This window comes from Lemur catta, chromosome 12, assembly GCF_020740605.2.
Source record: "Lemur catta isolate mLemCat1 chromosome 12, mLemCat1.pri, whole genome shotgun sequence".
Classification (NCBI taxonomy): Eukaryota; Metazoa; Chordata; class Mammalia; order Primates; family Lemuridae; genus Lemur; species Lemur catta.
The window spans coordinates 32,729,973-32,750,154 of record NC_059139.1 but is presented as its reverse complement, the minus strand read 5'-3'; the positions used below and the strand labels follow the sequence as shown (position 1 = coordinate 32,750,154).

The 20,182-nt window shown below is 37.0% G+C and overlaps 1 protein-coding gene across 3 annotated transcripts in view; it reads left to right on the top strand.

Annotated features, from left to right (window-relative positions):
* The window catches only part of ARL15 (ADP ribosylation factor like GTPase 15), a 391,618-nt gene that overhangs the window by 169,529 nt on the left and 201,907 nt on the right, over positions 1 to 20,182 (top strand). The gene's annotated exons all lie outside the window — the stretch shown is intronic.

Here is a 20,182-nt window from a genome sequence, read left to right as displayed (position 1 = left end):
TAACTACTGCCACCTGAATTCTTTCTTTCTTGCCCAGGGATACAACGAACAACTTGTCAAATATTGTCCAGAAATGATCTCATACTATGATATTCCCAAAATGTACCAACCTGGCAAGTCATTCCAAAAGGAGTTGAGAATTATTTAGAAAGACTTATTCTTAGTGAACCCATGGGTTCGTAATGCTTCCAGTTTTTAAATCTGGGGCAATATTTGCCTATCTCCAGTCTTCTGCTAACTTTCTCATTCTCCATTGTTACATAACATTGCTCAAAGTGGTTTTGTGGTGAATTCTGAGTTTTTCTGCTGTCTTGGTATATAATCTGTCTGGATCTGGAGTCTCGAGTTAGCTTAGAGAAGCTTGAGCACTGTCTCCTAACTGCAAATTTATCTTCCTCTGAACTCTGTCCAGATTGGAAATCATTCTTTTTAGGCCCTCTCTAGTATTTTTTTCTTTTTTTGCTTGTCTGCCCTTAACATTTTTGCAAACAAAAATTGATTTTAGCCTTTAGTCTTTCCCTTTCTCATAGCTTCCTCCTTCTGTAACTATTTTCCTCTTTAGGATGACCAGTTGTGGGCTGGTTTTTCTCCTCCTCCTTCTCTTTCTCTTCCAATTATTATGTTGAAATCCTTTCTAAAGTCTAGGGTAAATGATCGTTTTTGGTATTATAGCCACTAGGATAACATATCAACCATTTCTTCTTTGATGATCACAATTAAATTCAGAGACTTAGACTTGTCATTGGTTTCTTACCCTTCTTTGCTTTAAAATTAACTAAATAGGGTTCTGAGCAGGCACATGTCTGAGAGCATCTCGCTCTGAGGTATGACTGTTAGTGACAATACAACTGCTACCAAAGTTGGACAGTACACATTTTTGGCACTGCCAACATTTGCCACTTTATCTCTCCTTCTTGGGGTCCTGTTGCTGACTTCCTCTCCTTATTGACTCATTTTTCTCAGTGTATCTGTCAGTATTCCTGAACCAATCTCACTTGTGGAGAATTTTGACTCTTTAATATGGCTCACCAATTTCTAATAATTATAAAATAACTCTGTTTCTTTTTTTGGAGACAGAGTCTCACTCTGTTGCCCCAGTAGAGTACAGTGGTGTCATCATAGCTCACTGCAGCCTCACATGGCTGGGCTCAAGCGGTCCTCTGTTTCAGCCTCCCGAGTAGCTGGGACTACAGGCATGCGCCACCACGCCTGGCTAATTTTTTCTATTTTTATTAGTTGATGGGTTCTCGTGCTTTCTCAGAGTGACTCTCAATCGAACTCCTGAGCTCAAGTGATCCTCCCACCTCTGCTTCCCGGAGGGCTAGGATTACAGGTGTCAGCCACCATGCCTCGCCAACTCTCAGTTTCTGTGTCCTTGGGAGGCACTTCCCAGATCTCCTATATGTCTGTGTTGTTCTCTACCTGGCACTTAGTATTTATCTGATTTTCTTCTAAAAGCATATATTTTTATTGAGTTTCTGAATATTTCCTGAGGTTAGATATTTAAAAAGGAAAATTCCGGCCTAAAACATTTTAAGGCTTTTGATGCATGGTACAAAACTGCTTTATAGAAAATTTATATAGATTTACATTCCTGTTAGGAATACATTCTATTATCTTTGTTCTTGAGTCTTTCCTATCGTTGCAGATCATCATTTAGATTTTTTTAGACAGCTGGATAAGTGAAAAATGGCCCATATAATTTGAGTTTTTATTTTTTGTAACAAATAAAAATTTTTTGTCTGTATCTCCTTTGTAATTGTTCATGTCTATTGATCATTTTGCTCTTAAAAATATACTATTCTATATGCTAGTTATTCTAGCTGAAATTTCAGATTAAAGATTTCCTTGAGAGTTTGATTGGTAATGCATTAAACTTATTAGTAAATTTGGAAAGAACTGAAATATTTATGTTAAATTTATAAATATATTTAATATATTTAAATTTGGAAAGAATTGAAATATTATATTTATTACATAGTGTGATGCTTCATTTATACAAACATTCTGTGTGTGTGTGCTTACGTGCACACATGTGTTTTTGTGTGTTACCCAACACACTTTGGGATATCTTTCCATATTAGCATATCTTGTTATCACATGAATTTTTTTAAGGCTTTTTTAATGTAGTATTATAAAGATATTTGAAAACGTTTTAATTTTGTTTCTAATCACCTTATGGAACTGTATTATTATTAGTTCTAAGTTTTCCAGTTAATTCTCTTGAATTTGTACCATTATCGTCTGCAAATGATTATTTTTCTCCTTTCCAGTGGTTAACTCCTACATTAGCTTCCTGCCATATTGTATTGGGTAGAACTTTAAGAACAATGCTTAATAATTCTGATTATAGTGTAGCTAGATTAATTTTTATATCCTCTGCACCTGTATATTACTTGGCACATAAAAGTTACTCAGAAAATGTTTGCCGGAGTGAATTTACTTGAATTTAGCTGTCAAAGGGCTTGACTCTAGTTGGTAAACTAAAAACATTGTATAGAAGTAATAATAGTACAAAATCTTATAGAAAGTTATACAAGACATTAAAAACTATAGATAAATTACTCTGGCTCTTTAGTGGTGAAAAAATGATATATAAATGCAGGAAAAGAAATAGTTTTGTGGTGCAGGTGGCATTTAATACAGGGCTTGAGAATTGATTATACTTGAAAATATAGAGATAGGCAAAAAGTAGATTCCCAGCAGAGGGAAAAGTCATAAGCAGAGGCAACAGCAGTTGGGAAGCGTGATGGGTGTAAGGGGAACATACGAGCAGTTCATTTTGGCTGGTGTAACGGTTTCATAAATGGTGTGGAAAGATTCAAGGTTAGAAATGTCATTTGGGTCAGATTGTCAAGAGCCTTGATTGGCAGGCCAAGCTCTTTGGACCAATGCTTCTCAAGGTTTTTTTACATTATCAAACACATTGAAAATGGTAATATTTTTGTGGTATATTATGATAAACAGAAATTGCTTCCTGCTAGAGGTGATGACAAGAGATGGAGGGAGCATGCCCCAGGTCCCACTAGACACCCTAAGTGCTTCAGGGATCTCAGCACATCTGCAATCCTTCCAAGGCACATCCAAGTTAGGAAGAAGATAAGATGTGTAGTTGCAGATATTATCTGGACGTATTTCTCTCTCAAATTCAATTTAAAGCTGTTTTGAGCTTTCTGCCCAGCAAACCACCTCCTCCCCTCTACACATACACAGATTCTCCCTTAGATGTACTAGAAATGTTTCTAGTTCTCAGTTCAGGTACCAAAAGTCCCATTCTTTTATGTTCCTTCAATTGAAAGAAGACATCACAGTCGATCTGGATCCCAGGTTCTTTAATTTCCTATCCAAGTTTATCACTAAAGACAAATTCTATCTTTCTCATGTGGGTATCATTATATTTGTTTTGCCCTACTTGATTTTGATTTTATGATGTTTTTGAAGAATAATTACATCTCAGTACTAATGAAGCTGCATTTTGACATGGAATTTGCTCAAGATTACCTATGCATGGCTCCCAGTAAATTAATAAATCATTTCTAATAATTCTTTCAGGGAATTAGTATATGGCTTTGAAATAATAATAAATCAAATTCTTACACTTCAAGTCTGAAATAGCTATTGTAGACTAAACAAAATTACTTTAATGAATGATTTTCTATAAAAGGATTTTCCTTGATTAAAAAATCAAATTTAAATGCCAAAATATCATAATTTAATGATGTTACATCTTCACCGGCTGTTGCATTAGCAAAGAGGATGTTTCTCAGAGCACTTTATCTCACTTGACATTTAACCAATTAAATTAAGAATATAAAAATTTTAAGGCATTTTAATGCTGAGAATGGGTTAAAAAACCTTACAATTTGATTCCAATTTCTTTTAAATGTATTAATGGTACCTTGGTTATGTTTTTAAAAGGAATATTTGTCTTTTAGAGATATGTACCAAAATAATTACAAATGAAATTAAGGTAATATCTGAGATTTGCTTTAAAATAATATGAAGGAGAAAGTGGGATGATGCTGGATTGGCCAGGATTGATGGTTGTCAAAATTGTGTAATGGCATTCATCATACTTTTATGATTGCATTTACATGTTCAAAATTCTCCATAATAATAAATAAAAATATCAGGAGTGTAATTCATCATTTATTTGATGAACATCAGAAATCCTGCAGTATGGTGGTAATTGGGGTGGCTGTTCCATGCTGCATTAAATCTGAACTGCTGTGCTTGTAACTTTTGTTCTTTGCCCTATTTTCTTTCTTAGTTATTGACTTTTTCTTCTCTCTGTTTTAATTTCTTAATCTCTTGATTTAGTCTCTGTTGCAGCTATCTCTTCTTGCAATTGTCCCCTATGCCTGTCTCTGGTAGATGCTCTGCCTTTTCTGTTGTCCACATAGTGATTTACTACTTCTAATATGCTCTGAGCAGGAGCCAAGAAACTAAGTGTGATCATATTTTTTTCTAGGCAAGATTTCTGTGTGGGCCTGAGGGACTTTTAGAATGCTAAGCATGTGAGCTTTAGGATGTTCATTTGGGTACATTTCTATTGGCTGCCTCATGGCTACTAGTTTTAGATGTGTTCTGGATGGTTGAGGCATCCAATAAATGTTTAGGTATATTGTGAAAACAGTCATATATGTTGACAGGTGCAAGGAGGGGGTTGAGAGGGTTTTTTCATTGTTTATTTTTAATGCAGTGACAATGATGGTAATAAAATTCACTTTATTCACAACTCATTGAAAAGAAATTTAACTTTCCACTTTTTATTATTACTTTAAGAATCAGGAGAATAAATAGCCTTTTATGGGAAATACTTGTTTGGCTCAGAGATAGGTTGAAGCCTAAATGACATAGTGTCAAAAGATGTCATCAACTTAGTGACCGATAGACTATGAGCTCATGAGTCAGGCAAGGGTCATATCTGTTTGGTTTGCCATTGTATTTCTGATGCCCAGTGTTACATCTGATACATAGAAGCCATTCAAGTACTTATTTGTTGACTAAGTGAATAATAATATAAATCAGATGGTTATTTTAAATTCAACACACATGAATTGAATGAAGATTATATGCTGGTTCCTATAGTAGCTACCTAAAATATTCAGGAGAACTGGTTTCAAAACATAAGTATAGAAAGCTGTCAGCCCAGGGCAGTCATAAAGAACTGGACGTTTAAAAGTACATGCATTGTTATAAGTCTAGTTCTTTAGATTGAAGGGATTTTCAATTTGCTCTAGGATCATAGTGGAGGGAGAAGGCAATTTGGCAAAAAAAAAAAAATAAAATTAAGGAAGGCTTCACAGAGAGATAAGGTTTGAGATTAGACTTGAATGTGCATAGGAATTTTCTGGGTAAGCCATGATTAGAACAGAGGAAAAACAGCCAGAAGAATATGCATGGTGGGTATCTTAGTCCGTTTGTGCTGCTGTTACAGAATGTCTGAGACTAGGTAGTTTATGAAGAACTGGAATTTATTGTCTCATGGTTCTGGAGGCTGAGAAGTCTAAAAGCATGGTGCTGGCATGTGATGAGGGCTTTCTTACTTCATTATCCTATGGCAGAAGGCAGAAGAGTGAGAGAGGGTGAGAGTGAGACAGAGTAAGCTCAAACTCACAGCCCCAAGCCCTTTTATAATCAGCATTAATCCATTCAGGAAGGTGGAGCCGTCATGACCTAAACACCTCCCATTAGCCCCATCTTCCAATGCTATTGCATGGGGATTAAGTTTCCAGCACATGCTTTTTGGGTGCCACATTCAGATCATAGCAGTGGAGTTTCAAAGTGTCCAAGAGCTTGGCAGTTACACTGGGCTAGAAAGGAATGGGTAAGTTGGTTGATTGATGATTGACTGTTAGGAATAAGGGATAAAAGGTTAAGAATGACTCTTAAGATTCATAGTTTCAATCTTGGCTGATAATCCCAACAGGGAATTCAGGAGGCTGGGTTGGAAAAGAGTGCATAGCAAGAATGAATTTATTTGGGGACAAATTGGGTTTAAAATACTTGGGGAACATCTAGAAGGGAATATATGATAAACAATAATAAATAAGAGTATAGGTGTTCAGGAGAAATTAAATGAGAGCATTTGAACTCAGTGTTTTCATGATATTAGAGGTAGCTAAAACAATGTGAGTGAAGACATTCCCAAGAAGATGTGTAAAGAGATAAGAAATAAGCTGATGAACAGAATTCTGGGGAATATCAGCAGTGATAATTCTTAATTGGGGATCCCTGCACTCTGAGGGCAGACCATGTCCTTTTCATTTTCTTATCTGTGGAGTACACAACTCAGTAAACCCTCATAGCAATTATTTAGAAATATTGCCTTCAAAAGAAGCATTTTGAGAATGTAGTAAATGCTATTGATGACAGCAATAGTGGGTTGCCAGTCAGACCAATGGTAAATTATTAAGGTTTTTCTCCCTTTAATTATTAGTCCACATTTGGACCTTTCTAACTAGTTGAAAATTTATTTTAAACTTTGCATTAATTATCTATTGCTGTGTAACAATTTACCACAAACTTAGAGACTTAACATGTTTCCTCAGTAAGTTAAATATAGAATTACCATACAACCCAGCAATTTCATGCCTAGGTAATATACCCAAAAGAATTAAAAACAGGGGTTCAAACAAAAACTCGTACACCCATATTCATAGCAACTCTATTCAGAATAACCAAAAGGTGGAAACAACCCACATGTTCATCAGCAGATGAATGGATAAACAGAATGTGGTATATCTATGCAATGGAATATTATTCATCCCTGAAAGGATCTCCATCTAAGTTCTCATTTTTATTGGTAGATTTCAGTTTCTAGAGGGGGATGTTAGACTGAGGGCCTTAGTTCCTAGCCAGCTGTTGGCCAGAGAATGCCCTCAATTCCTTGCCATATGCCTCTTCAACATGGCAGTTTGCTTTATAAAAGATTGCAAACGATAAGGCAATAGAATCTGATAGCAAGATGGAAGTTACCTAATCACAGAAGTGACATCTAATCACCTTGCCACATTCTGTTGGTTAAAGCTCTAGGTTAGCTCATACTCAAGGGGAGGAGATTACACAAAGGTGTCAATATCAATAGGTAGAGATCATCACAGGTCATCTTAGAGTCTACCTGTCACAAATACTAAGGGGTAGCCTTCACCACGTAATGTTTCTGTGGTGCTTTGGTAATTTACCTGGGGATGACCTTATGCTCTTCCTGACAGAACTTTCTTCAAGTAAATCCAAAACTCATTTATTGAGCACCCATAACTCATTATGGCAGGTATTAAGAAAAGACATGGTCTGTGGCTTTTGTGAAAATAAAAAATATGGGTCATAGTTTCTTGATGCAGCCTGCTTTTGTGTAGAAAGTTTTCTTACACATTGATTATTAACAAGGATGTATGACCTTAGATTGATTTGTGCTAAGACTGTATTCTTGTATGTGTATATTGAATAAAATCTGATTTTTGAGGTTTATAGCAAGGCCATCATTTTTCTAATCAAAGAAGAGATAAGATCTTAAAGGAGACAAACCAAAGAATGGGGGTGGAGTGGATAATGTGTTTTTCCTGTGCTAATATTTTTTTTCTATTTAGCCATTTGTATAAAAGAGAAACTATTCAAAACAGCAGCAAGTCTACGATAAATGTGTTCGAAACAATTTTTTAAAAAAATAGACATTGATCTTCCATCAGGGTGGCAAACTTAAGCAGATTAATATACTTTTATACACGTCTACCCCATAATTGTTTTCACCTATCTAGAGTAAGAAGGCTATGAGAGGAATGATCATTCAGCTGTAAAAGTAAGTCCTAATCTAATATCAGACTTTTAAGAAAATTCAGCATTGTAGAACCCTACTGGATATCTAATAAATGTTTCTTCTCATGTAGTCTGTTTTCTGTCCTCAGGCGAATATATTCTTTAACTATCCCAATCTAAATAAAATTTAGACAGTAGGCTTAGCATCATTTAAATTGCGATGTCTCTCTCTTTTCTTCCGAGTGTGTTCTTCATGGGAAAACTGTATTTGGAAGTGGAGTGCTTGTCCTCAGGCAGTGTTTCAAACTCATTTATCTTCTCTTTGGCTAGTATACTGATTCCTAATCTTTTTCTGTTATGACACTCAATTTTGTATAACCCTCTGTTTCCAAATGCTGCATGACACATCCACACTTATATTTTAAAGCTAATTAAACCTAATTTCGAGAGTTCTGCTTGCTTCTTGAGATAATGACATACATCCCATAGCATGAGACAGAAGGTTGGCAATTACTGATTTAGTGATATTATTAAGTGTGAAGAAATCTGTTTAATGGTATATGTGATATCGTGGGCTAATCTTATTTTTAATATGTAGTAATTGTGTAAAAAAGGAAGTTTGATGGCCTTAAGATAAGATTTTAACGTTTCATTCATCCGGCATCAGTTACAGAGATCGTTCATTTGGGATTGGCTGGAATGGAGTCATCATATCACTAGCATCCCCTTCATAACGGTGTTTCAAAGCACAAAGGGAAAGCTTCCTTCTGAGGACAGACACTAAGGGACTGTGCTGCTTTACAAAGAAGTTCAGAGAGAAGAAACAGGGTTTCAGACAAATACAAAAAAGGAAGAGAGGGAGCGAGGAAGAATTATTTTAGACTATATAAAAAGGAGACTGCTTATATTTAAATCCATGGGCCAATAGCCCACATACTCATTTTTCATTTTTTTCTTAATTAGCTTAATCATCAAATAATGACTGCCTGCTCTGTGCCAGATTCTGTATAGATACCCAGAGATGGTGGTGAACAGGACAAACAAGGAGGATCTTGGGACACTTCACCGAAGTTGATTAGTAGAGATATGGAGACAGGCAGCTGCTGAAATTGGAATGCTTAGGCAGAAAGCTGTGAAAAAGCTGTCAGAAAGTGGGCTATAAGCAGTTATAAGAATTCCTGAGAAAAAGAGCCCATTTTGTGCTTAGGTTTGTGTTTGCTTTTCTCCTATTCATAATTCAATTAATATACTTTATTTCAAAGTAGACCTTGGCAGAAAAAAAAAAACACTGGCCTACAAATGGTAGCCTGAGCTCTTCCTGGTACAGCCGTGTGAGCCACTGAAAACAATGGCACTGATTTTTGGTCATCTATGCATTTATAACAAAAGAGGGAGAAGTGTTGTAAAGTGTAATAATAGCTTTGTATGAATACCATATGGTGTCAGCCTTGTAGATAACATCAACTCTGAAAAGTATACACACACACGTGTACACACATCAGTTTGAAATAGTGATCAATTTGGGATTTTTCATCATATGAACTATATGACAGTGTCATCTGAATGTTAACTTGGTTAATCACACTATTTCTTTTAAAATCTAGCTGAAAACTTCTATGCTGAAAGAACATGCATTTCCATTTGAAGGAGAGAAACCTCTTTTTTGGTGTTGATCAAGGGAAGAAATCTGTGCAGCAATGAAGGAGGAAGAAGTTGGAGAATAGAAAGTACTAGAGGTTGAGGGTGATACAGGATATGGAAGAAAGTTACTAGAAAAGAAGAAAGGATCCATCCCAAATAAAAACTTGGTTGATTTTTATAACATTGGTTATCTTGGGAATTGCAGAGAACCTATTCTTTTTGTCTGTTTTATTCTGCATCTTGTAGACTTTCAGTTCCAGACTTAAAACTCGAGTTAGTTCAGTAGTTTAGTAAGTTATAGGATTAAATGGTGGCCAAGTTTTTGTTAGTAACAATAACTGTAAAATGACGGACCATATGAACATTTAGTATATTCTAAGCACTATGCTAAAAAAGTTATCTCATTTAATCCGCACAATTCTATGAGGTACCTAAATATTATTTTCTTCCTTTTATTGAGAGGAAAACTGAGGCTTGGAATAATTAAGCTAATTATCCAAGGTCACTCAGATGACATGTGGCAGATTCAGGCTTTGAACCCAGTGAGTCTGACTTCACAGTCCATGCTGCCATCATTCTACCAGGGCTGAATCCAATTCCAATGCATTGCCTTGTTTTCAAGGAAAATTGTGTATTGTATTCTGAAAAAATTGGAACCTTTGGAAAGTTTTGGAACATACCTGATTCCTAAACTTAGAACTGCCTGTATTTATTTATGACTTGTAAATAAAGCACATTGATTTGTCTGATTACATAATTCAAATTACATAGTAGCTTATGTACATTATTAAATTAACCATTGGTGTCACCCCTCTGAAGTCTAGACTGTTCCTTTGCCATTCACTGTCTTATACTTAAGCCTAGGCATGATGCTGGCTAGTTTCTGTAATCAGTGGGGTGACAACAACTAGAGCAAAGGGAATGGTCCAGGCAGGAAAACTGAAGTCTCGCCTTGGGAGCTCTGATAAGCAGTTCTGTCAGGAATGTCATAGAGAGTGTTAAAAGATGAAAGAGTAATATGGGTAGAATCAAAGCAAGCAGAATTCTCTTAAGGTTTTATTACATGAGTAGGTTATATGGTAGTAACTTGTTTTGAGGTCTGATTAATCACAGAAGGAAAATTGTACTTAAAGTGAGAGACAAATATATTCTACTTTTGAGCATCAAGCTTACAACTTGTGACTCTAAGACTTTATTGTATAAAGAATGAGACATTAGATATTTTAAACTTTTTCTATGGGCTGTGAATTTGTCTTAATGTAGAACCTCATTCATCTCTGTCAATGTTGTCACAGAGTTAGTAAGTTAAAGTTTTTGATTAAAAAAATACTGGTGGGGTAAAAATGGCAAGCTATGCTAGAATGCAGTAGCATTTCCACAGTATTAAAAGGTCTTATTCCACCCTGGGTATGTAACAAATACCTTTCACTTCAGCCAGAAAATCCCCATTTTGGCTTTTCCTAATTTGTTGCTTTGGTCAATGGCAATTTTAACAAAATTGTTCCCATACTAGCTTTTCTAGTCTGGCCACCAGATTTTCTAGAATATCACAAAAGTACTTTGCTTTTTGTGTCATGCCAACCTCTCAGGAATTTGCTGCTTAATAAACATTTGAAACTATGTAAACTGTGATCACCTTGGGGTTTGTGGGTCTTCTAGGGAGTCAACATTTTGCTTTTGATGGAGTATAGAAGGGAACATTTCCCCAGAACTATTCCCACAGCTTTTTCTTTCTGTACTTTCGGTTTCTCTTGGCTTACTAATTCTATTGGGCATCAGAACTGTGTTAAAGGATCACAAATGGGATAGAATCAAAAAGATCCCAAAGAGCACTGTTTTTAGTACAGTGCTTAGCATATGTTATATTGTGGCTGCATGTTTCCAAATCCTAAAACAGAACTCTGAGAAAGCCCAAGCAATGAGTAGAGTGAAGTTGAATTTTGTGTATGTTTAAGAAATTCTTAATACCAGGTGGCAAAGGAGAGATCTCTTACAAAACTGGATATGTGCCAGCAACATAAAAATTACATGCTAATAACTATACACAAACAAGCCACTATCATTAACCAAAAAGACAGGTTATTTGTATATCAAAGAATGATTTTCTGGACAAATTCCACATTCTATGCTTGAGAAATCAGAATAAATATTTTATAAAAAATTCATTGAAAAAATATTTATTGAGTTTTTATTATTTGTAAAACTTTGTGTTAGATATGTTCAGAGTGTGGAGATGAACCAGACACATAAATGCACAAAACTCCCATATAGCTTTTCATTCTAATCAAGAAGATGAAATATGTACTTAGATGACTATGCCACAGGGTAGAAAGTGCTCTGAGGAGAACCAAGAGAAAAATAGACTAAAAGTTTCTGAGAATTATTTCCAGCTGGAAGATCAGGTAAGGCTTGGTAGAGTAGGTGACATTTACTTTGCGCCTTCAAAGGTATGTAATGGTTTGAATGTGCAGGAGCTAATGGGAGAACTGATATGGTAGGAACTCTAGGCAGAAGAGTTAACAAAACCAAATGCATGGGGCTAAAAAACTTGAGTCCGGTCCAGGAGAACAAGAAGTTACATTTGTGGAGTATACAAGGAGATCAATAGAGGAATATGATAGGAATGGCAAAGTGGAGCCAGATTATGGAGAACCCTAATTGCTAACTCAAGTAGTTTGGGAACTTCAAGTTACAGGCATTTAATATTTTTGAGAAGAGTGGTGATATAATTTGAGCTAGTTTTCTAAACAAGTATCTTAGTTCATTTTCTGCTGCTACCACAGACTAGGTAATTCACAAACAATAGAAGTTTGTTTGGTTTATGATTCCGGAGGCTGGGAAGTCCAAGATTGAGAGGACTCATCTGATGAGGACCTTCTTGCCTCATAGCATGGCAGAAGGCATCACATGGTGATGGAGCATGGAGGACAGTGGGGAGAGATATGAACTCCTGCAATAACTAATCTACTCCCATAATAATGGCATTAATCCATACATGAAGGCAAAACCCTCATGACCTAATCACCTCTTAAAGGTTCCACCTTGTCACAATGTCATTTTCAACACACATTGTGGAGGGGACATTCAAACCATCGCAACAAATATTAGTAATTTAATTGGATCTGTGCAAAGACCAGTTAGAAGGCCATCCTGGTGATCCAGATGGAAGGTGATGAGGTTGTGAACCAGAGAACATAGAGGAGGGGCAGATGTCAGAATGCAGGCATAGTCCTCAAGTACGATTGTTAGGACTTGCCATTGAAGGTAGTGATGTAAAATTGTGTTTTGAGTAACACATACAACCAGAATATGTGTTGAGGGAGGATAAAGTGAAAAGAGGGAATTGATGTATCAGCTTGTATAATATTTAGAACTTTGTTTTATAAAATGTGGGCCGAGGACCACCTGCTTTGGGATCTCCTGGGGGCATGCTATTTAAAGTTCAGGTTCCTGGGCTGCACGCATCATAGTAATCTTTCTAGGCATTAAAGTGTGTGACTACTGGCTTAGAATTCCAACATAATGAGACCAAGGAGATTATTATAATTCCTATATGGACCTTTAAATTTTGAGGTTACTCTTCCAACTCCACCTCTCCTATCTTTGCACACGAGACAGTCAGGGTGAAAGTAAAGATAGTTTAAAGTAAGACTTTTATTCCTGCTGGAAAATAACTCTAAATATATGTCTAAATTTTAGTGGATCTTAAATGTCTTTTTTGCATATTAAAGACAATGAGTACCTATAGCTCTGAAACCTCTCTGGGGTCTCAGGCCCCTTAACCCTTTCAAAAATTGAGGTCCTCAAAGGCCTTTTGTTTATGTGGCTTATATGTGTTAATATTTGCCATGTTAGAAATTAAAGCTGATATATTTTTAAAATACTATAAATTTCTTTAAAAGTAACAATAACAAACCCATTGCATATTAACATAAATAACATTTTTTATGAAAATTAACAATTTTGAAAACAAAATAGAAATCTCTGTAATCTGGCTTAACATAAGTGGGCTGGATTCTCACGTCTTCCACAGTTAATCTATTGCTATATGTTGTTTGGGTTGAAGTATATGAAGAAAATCCAGTCTCACATAGATATGTAGTTCAAAAAGGGAGGCATGTTTTTACAGCCTTTTTAGGTAACTGTTTATGGTCTCCTTTGACACTACACTGAAATTCTTTAACAAGTGGTAGTTTCTTAAACATCAGTTATAATGCAGTCTGAAAGCCATATCATTGAACTTTGCATACTCAGTTAATTAACATTCATTGGTCTATCTTGTACTTTGAATGTATTTTTTTTTAACCTATGCATGGTTTTGTAACATTGCATTGGTCATTTGGAAAGTATTGATCCATTGAGTAATGTAGATCTAAATGTTGACACATTGCATTATAAATATCTGTTAATATCACCCCCAATCTCATCGAGAAGCTGTCAAGCTTAGAGTGGAAGAAACAAGTTTTCTGAAATTCTAGTTCTTGCTTAAAAACAAATTTTATCATTGATAACAAATACTATCGTTTGTTTTCCTTGAAGTGATAGGCTATTTTTGAGACAATGTCTATCACATACTCAGGTGTGAATAATCATAGTTTTTTGTAAGTTGAAATTTCAAGTAAAAATGGAGTTCCATGGGGGAAAGAAAAAAAAAAACAACTTTAGCTTACAACTCAAACTACTTACACCACCAGTACTTATCCTGAAAATAACTGTCTACTTTGGTATGTAGCAAAAATGCTTTTTGCATACTTCCTATTTAGTCACATAGAATATTTTTAAGCATATTTAAGAGCTAATTTAAGAAAACTAATAACTTATACTGCCTTACTGAGGGAATTCTCAGGTGAAACTGACCTTTTTTTTCTCTGCGAGTATGTGGTAGTCAAGAATACAGTGGCTACCAGTTGGTTGCCAGTACCTCTGTCACTGCTAACTCACCAGCAGTTTGACTCGCTATTGCTTTTGCACCATAAGTGAAAATGTCAACACAGTGAAAATAGCAAATAATGTCTTAGTATAATTATGAACATAGTTTTGGTCTCCTGGGCCTCCTTGAAAGGGTCTTAAAGACTACATTTTGAGAACTGCTGCTTAATGTTAACAGACTTACTGGCTATTTTCTGCCAAGTATATGGGCATTACATAAACCAAATCTTGGTTTTTACTTCCACATAATAATGATTGCATTTTTTGTGCTCTCTGCTACTGAGCCAACAGCTAGTCAAATGGCCTGAATTGACACTTAAATGCTATTCTTTGGGTAGCCGAGGGAGGCCCTGTTGGTGTCCCACCTATAACCCCCTTTCCTTGGTATCAGACTGCCTCCTCACAGCCTGTACCTTCTGTTTGGTTCTTTGCCTGGGGGCTTCCTCTGGCTGCTGGAGCACACCTTGCCTGGGTGCTCTGGGCAAGCTGGAAGTGCTGGGAAGTTAATGCCTGCCCTCCTCAACAGCCCTCAGCCAACCACTGATGAGGGGTGGAGGGGAGATAGGCAAATAAGACCTGACTCCTTCATCCCCAGAGTCTCTTCTATGCTGGCTCCCAGAGTTCCAGCAGAATTAAAGTCTGGTTACCCACTGAGGTCTCTGGCTTAATAACCTTCCTTTTGTATTACCCCTGTCTCATGTCCTACTCTGCCACTGTGTTTCCTGTAGTCACCTCTCAAACTGTTTGTACTGGGGGAATCCAAAAGAAGGCAGAAGCTGTTTGCATGGTTCCTTAGCCTTTGGGAGAAGGAAGGACTTCTTTTTCTTCCTTCCTCACAACGTTTTCTTATGGTAGATTTCTAATAAATATAGAAATACCTTACTAAGCTAATATTTTTCAGGCTATGCAGTTGTCCATGTGTACAAGAGTGTGTAGTATATAAGTTTATTCATTTTCAAGGTTTGTGAACTCTGGAGGCTTGGCAGTTGGGCCTAGAGGAAGCTCAGGTATGGGTAGGTGATACTGTTCTCCGTAGTGTTTAGGTCATTAAATATGAAATGTTCGATTTCAATTCAAAAGTTTAGTTTACTATATCTCAAACAAGAAGCGGTACAATTAATCAAAGTATACACTTAAACCATCAACACGGTTTTGCCATCTTAATGGTAACTTGTTTATGCCAGCAGCAAAGACGCCTGGAGAGCAAGTGGTGATGAAATCTGGAAAGGCATTTTCCACAGCTTGTTAAGAATTGAATATTTTTCCTTGCAAGAAGTGGTCCAAAGCCTGGAAGGAGTGCTAGCCAGTTGGTGCAAGGTCTGGTGAATACGGTGGATGACAGAGAGTTTCCAAGTCCGGCCTCTGTAGTTTGAGCAGCATTGTTTGTGTGACCTGTGTTTGAACGAGAGGATTGACCTGACTCTGTTGACCAATCTCAGCTGCTTAATTGCAAGCATCCTCATCATTTCATCCAACTGGTTGCAGTAGAGATCCACTATAATCGATTGACCAGGTTTCATGAAGCTATAGTGGACAATACCAGCACTGGACCACAAAACAGACACCATTAGCTTTTTTTTTGATGAATATTCGGTTTGGGACTGTGTTTCAGCACTTCGCCTTTATCCAACCATTGTGCCAAATGCTTGTGATTGTCAAAAAAATCTATTTTTCATCACATATACCAATATGGTGTAGAAATGGTTCGCCTTTATGTTGTGACAGCAAAGAAAGGCCAGCTTTGAGATGATTTCTCTTCTGACACTCATTTAATTCATGAGATGGTAACCATCTATCTAACTTCTTTATCTTGCTGATTTGTTTCAAATGGTCCAATAGTATTGGAATAGTAATATCAAACCTTGCTGCTAATTCACGTGTAGGTTGAGATGGATTTGTTTCCACCACAGCTTTCAGCTCATCATTATCCACCTTGGTCTCAGGTTGTCCACATGGCTCATTTTCAAGATTAAAATCACCAGAATGGAACTTCTCACACTATTGACATACTTTGTGTTCATTAGCCACATTCTTCCCAAACACTTTGTTAATATTTCAAGCTCTCTGTGCTACATTGGTCCCATGATGGAACTCATATTAAAAAATAACACAAATTTTTTACTTATCCATGGTTTCACAAAAATTGCTCTAAAAAAAATTTGAAAGGTAATGACAACCCATACTATGTGTTTGAAAAAATAAGGATGTACCTTCACAACAAAAAGCTAGAAGTGTCAAAGTGAAACGTCACAGATATCAACTGTTAAACTTAGTACTTAAGGAAATTGGACATTTCGTACTTAATAACCTATTAATATATTATCAGGCAGTGAGTAGTAGTCAGGACCTTTAAACAAGACAAGACCACCCCACGTAGTGTTCCTCAGGGATCTCTAATAATTCTCTATTAACTGCTGAATGCAGCTCAGATACTCTGCCTGGCTTACAAAACCATCCATATCGTCTTCATACTAGCCAGTTGTCACTAATTCAGATTTTGTATTTCATGCTCATTCTCTTCACTGTGCCCCCAAAAACATGTAACCTAGTTTCCTCCAAGCACCCCTACCTACCTCCACTGGATGCCTTTACTTTTCTTTCTACCTGATATCAGTGTTAACCATTCTTTAAAACCTGTGGGGACATCTCTTAAACATGCATGCTCATTCACATTGAGTATTCCATCCATTCCAGTTTGACTGGGGCTTTCACATTCCCTGGTGGGAAGCAGCACCATTTAGTGGGAAAAGCACACATGGTCTTTGGAATCAGTCCAGAGTTTGAATCCTAGATCTGCCACTTACTAGCTGGACTTGGAGTAAAATGCTTATCCTCTCTGTCCCAATTTCTTCATCGATGAGGATCATGAAGCCAAAAGAGTTAAATGAGATGATGTGTATAGACATCTGACAAGGTTAGGTATGTAACCTGGTATGTAGGTGTAGTAGGGTCGGGTGATGGCTATTTGTCAATTGTCTCTCAAAGCATGACTCTTCCAAGGAACTTATTCATAGTATTTTAATGTGAAGGAACGTAGCATCTTTTTGTCTGCAAATTCTTCTAAAATTTGCTTGACTAACAGTCATTTACTGTGCTCCCGTGTTAAGGAGTCCTTATAATGTAGGTGGTTAGTTCTGCTGGTCAATGGTGTTCTCAAGGACCCAGGCTCTGTCTTCCTTTTCTGACATCATCAATGTACAGGTATGTCTCCTTTAAGGTTGCTAGAAGGCTAATGCTATTTAAAGCATCACCTTTTCATCCAAGGAAATCTAAAAGCTGTAAGAGAGAAGTAGCTCTCTTTGGGCATCTTCCTTTTTGTTGAGGAACAAAATCTTTTCTAGATGCTCCCGGCAGGCCGTTGTTAGGTCCCAGTTGACCAGAACTGAATCTTAAGTCTGCGCTGCTGCAAGTGAGGCTGAGAAAACGAGTACCTGGAACTATTAACCTCTGCAGGCTGGCTCTGCTGTGAGCAGTCTAAAGACTGACACTTTTGTCTGTCTGGTTTACTGCTATCTCCAGAACCTAGAATGGTTCCAGGTCCTCGGTAAATAGCTGTTAGATAAATGAAATAATAAATAATGCAAGAATGTTGTTAACATCCATAGTGTGCCACAGAAATGAACTTACACGATAAGGACTTGTTAGTCTCCTGTTTTTCCCTCTATACTTACTGTGGTACCTTAAACCAGGCTCTCCTGTTTGGCTCTCAGAATGAGCTCTTGGATTCCCAGGGGTTCCTTGCAACTTTTAGTAAGGCAGGATTGGACCTTGGGTAATTAGGACATTTGGCAACACCCTCCACCTGGGCCCTTTACTGTTAAGACTACCTTTTATTTTTTAATCTAAAGGTGCAAATTATAGACCAAGTTTAACCAGTTTATATAACAATTGTAATTGAAGAGACACAGAGCAGGGAATTTCTGTCCTTAGAGTAAAAGTGGCTTCAGACTGATGGTAGATGTCACTTCCTGTGTTTGTTACTGTTTTTGGATTTGGTTTGTGGGAATGTAGGCATCAAACAGGTGTCCCTAACCTTCCCAATTAGGATCACTCCTCAAAGCAGCTGGGTTGATGACACAGCCATTTCTCATTTTAATCTGGTGACTAAACTACAGTCCACTAAGCCAGACTCAACAACTGTATACAACCCTTCTCCACATTGCTGGTTTCCTTGGCCCCAATCTGTGTTAGGCTGCTGCTGACTAAAGGCATGTGCAGGAGGCTAAAGGGGAATTTAGAATTACAAGCTCAGTGTTTGTGATGAAAGTTAGAAATGTTAAGGTTGGGCAGAAGATTGTAGCAGAAGATTAAAGGCAAGGGTCTTTTCACTATTAATAATATATTATTCATATATTATGTCATATAAGGGGCATTTAAAAAATTTATGGTATTTCTCCTTGGATTTCTTTCACCCACTAATATTGTCATTGAATGCATTGTTGTTTTGTCTCACTATTCTCAGGTACCTTATATACTCCTAAATGTGGCAAATGAAAATATAGTTTCTCATGGAAAGAAATGAGTGCATGAGTTGGATTTCTACTGTCTCATGTGTTTCCAATGGAAAAATTCCATTAAAACATGCAACCAAATTCTTCTCTTTATACTTGACTCCCTGGACACCCTTTAATGTGCAAACATGTTTGTTCTCTCTGATATAGTTGCAGGCCTCGTAATTATTATTACTTCATAGGATTTGAGGGTTTGAGCTAAGAGGAATAATGGCTTTCTAAGTAACTCTTTAGTTCCTAGCTCAGAGACTTGTATGGAATAGGTACTTAATAAATATTCATTGAATTAATTGGCTGGAAATTGTTCTTGGACATATTCCCATTAATATATAGGCACTTTAGGTACCTTTTGTTCCAATAGGGTTCCATGTTTTTCCTCCTAGCTTATGTGGTAGCACAGTTCTTTATTTAGTTTTATTGCCTCTCTAGTCAATGGTACCTCTATTTCAATCACACTAGACCTAAATGTATTTTTAGTGTGTAACCTTGGGGAAATTACATAATCTTTTTGTGTTTTGGTTTCCTTATTGATAAAGGAGAATGATAAAAGTAATTACCTCATTAGACTGTCATGGATAAATGAATGAATATATGTAAAACACTTAGAGCAACCACCATTCATGTCAGAACTACACTCATTGGTTAATTGCAACCATTGCTTGGCTATGAATACAAAACCAATGAAAGCATCCTGTGATCATTAATTGGCTCTATGGAATTTACAATAAAGTATGTTGTATATATTCTTATTATATGAAAATTGTGTGCTAGCCATCCTTTATGTTAGTAAAACTTATAACAGTCCTATGTACAGATAGATATGCACACAATATTTTTGTTGTTTTGAACATTTACCACTGGGTAACACTGCCTCCTCTTTTGTCCCTCAAGCTTATGGATGGGTCTCTAGCATATGGATAGTGTCTGGATGTAGCTTGTAGCAGATGCTGTTGGTATCCTACCCAGATCTCCTTTACTGGGCCAGTGCATCCATCTCCCAGCTGCTGTGGGTATTGGCTGCTAATGACTCACACCTGTACCCTTCTCCAGAGGACTGCCCTTGGCTGACAGTAATTGCCCCAACCAAATATGTTTGGGAGATTATGAAATGAGGCCCCAGTCCCCTCCTGTTCCCCTGGGGTGTCTCATAGCCAATGACTATACAGGGTGTAATGGCCCAGCCCCCTTGCCTCTGGACTGGACAACTTCTGTGGTTCAGTCCACACTCTAGAGTCCCTCATGGCATCAAGCTGAGGCTACATTTCTGAAACAATGTCTTTGCCTAGCTTCGTCCTTCATTCCAGCTTGCTTCTTTCACTCCGGGTTTCTCCTGACAGCACTCC